A 2,456-nucleotide genomic window follows, 5' to 3' on the forward strand; every position below is an offset into this window, starting at 1 on the left:
TATAAAACAGATATTCAGCAAGTTGCTATGTATACCAAGGAAAAACTGTCAAAACTCTCTAATAACCTACATGGGAAAAGTAGCCAAAGATGCATAGATATATGTATATCTAGAAGGGAAAAGGATTCTCTATACCTATATCAAAGACAACATTGTATATCAGTGTTACTGCAATAAAAGATAAAAATTTATATAACTATAAAAGTGGTAATGAGACAGAAGATTTGGGTGTTTGTTATGGCACATTCTGCTCTAATTTACAAGCCACAAACAGGATTCCCCCTAAGGCTGTGGGTGCTCGGTAACCAGAATTGCACCCCAGGAAATTCTGCTGCCTTGTGGCATTTCCCTCAAAAGCAACCTCAAAACATTGCCTATGGGCACTTAATATTCACAAGGACTGCTGGGCCCTAAATGATACTTGCCCTCAAAAGCCGTCCAAGCCTAACTGTTCAAAAATAACTGCGGACAGGGAAGAGTTTTAAGAAGGCAATTTCAACAGGTAAATTCTACTCATATTGTTTATGAAGAATAACAGCCCATAAAAACATTCTCAATAAATCATTTAGCAGACACATGCAAATCAATACTACAACTGATCTCACAGAGGCAGCAGTGAGTGGCGTCGTGAGTGAGATCTTAATTCCCTGCCCAGGAATTGTACCTGGGTAACCTGCATGAAAACTAGGAATCCTAGCCACCACACCCCCTGGCTTTTGGCCCCAGTGAAAAATGCATTTCTCATGGAGGCAAAAACTGTAAAAATAGATACAAAATTTATTATTAGAGACATAGCAAAACAACAAGTGGGAGAGCACACAGAGAAAACTGTTTAGTTAAGACAGAAGCAAGGCAGAGATGCATACTGGGAGAGAAAGGGTGTGGGCATTGGGAGACAAAGGGTGTGGGCATCCTCCCTAATGCAGGAGGAACACAGTAAAGAGGCGGTTAAGTCCTTTGTATAGGGCAGTTCTTCGGGGTATTTGTTTACCTTTGGCCAGTTATCTGGTTTCTTTTCCACACCCGACCTGCCTTAGGACCATCCCCAACACGCATGCCCAACTTTTTTCCAAGATGGATTACAGCCCAGAGGCCTATGGGATGGCCTTAGCATCACATATTATGGGGTGTTACCCCCTCCTTTTTACCCCCAAGGAGCCTTTCTGTGCATGTGCAATGTTTCCCTTGCCCCAAGGATGGGAAATGTATGACCTTTTGATCTTTTAACAGGGTTTAGTCCCACTCTGTCCCAGCCATAAAAATGTCCAGTATCTGGTTATTTATCCTATTTCTGTTGCAGGTTTTTTTTTTTTTTTTTTTTTTTTTTTTATGCGTTACGCGGGCCTCTCACTGTTGTGGCCTCTCCCGTTGCGGAGGACAGGCTCCGGACGCGCAGGCTCAGCGGCCATGGCTCACGGGCCCAGCCGCTCCGCGGCATGCGGGATCCTCCCAGACCGGGGCACGAACCCGTGTCCCCTGCATCGGCAGGCGGACTCTCAACCACTGCGCCACCAGGGAAGCCCTGTTGCAGGTTTTTATATCGAGGTGCAGATCTCCAAATATAGAGAGGAGTCCGGTCATAAATATGTAGTCCTGGAGTCTGTCTCTTGCTTCAGGAAATGTAAATAGGGGGCTGGTAATGAATGTCCGGCCTAGAACCCATCTTCTTCTCACCCATGGAAGTGTAAAGAGGAGGCCAGTTGTAAATGTCTAGCCTGGAGCCCATCTATTTCCTGCCTCAAATCCCCCCTGAGAGATGTGAACCCCAATAAATCTTTATTGGGTGGATGAAGGGTGAAGGTCTGTCTTCTGCAGCTTCTTCATGCTGGCATGGGGCTCATAGACCCTACCTAGCTGGGGTTAGAGAGCTCTTGTCCTGTGTCATTAAGGGGCCCATGGTGACTTCTGTTGTTATTATGAGTGGCTGGAATCTCTGCATCACCATTATCTTGAAGTGAAACTATTGTAATCTGGAAGAGACAAACTTAACAAGTAGATTAAAAGGCAGGGGCCAAAGATCAGTAAAAGAATTATTGTAACCAGGGGCCCAAGCAAGAGTAAGAACCAGGTTACATCTGATACCATTACTTTAACTGTAGTCCAAGTAGTGTCAGCCCTTGGGTTACCCTGTCAAATGGAATGAAGCCATTGAGCACGGTCATATAACTTTTTTTTTTTTCATATAACTTTTTGATGTCTTTTTTCTACTAATCCAGTGTTATTGATGTAGGTGTGACAGACCTAATTAGAAGTAGTTGGAGGAGTTACAACCTGCAGACAAAATAGATCTCATTTCTTTTCAGGAGATAAAGCCTGAAGCCCAGTCTGAACCTGGTGCTTTGGGGTGACTTGTAGCCAGGTAGCCAGTTGTCTAGTTTCATTTAAGTAGATTTTAACTTTTAATGTGGTATTAACACATAGATAATAGGTGATTGGTCTGAAATTTTTTTCCTTAA

Source organism: Phocoena sinus, chromosome 2 (genome assembly GCF_008692025.1).
Source record: "Phocoena sinus isolate mPhoSin1 chromosome 2, mPhoSin1.pri, whole genome shotgun sequence".
Taxonomy (NCBI): Eukaryota; Metazoa; Chordata; class Mammalia; order Artiodactyla; family Phocoenidae; genus Phocoena; species Phocoena sinus.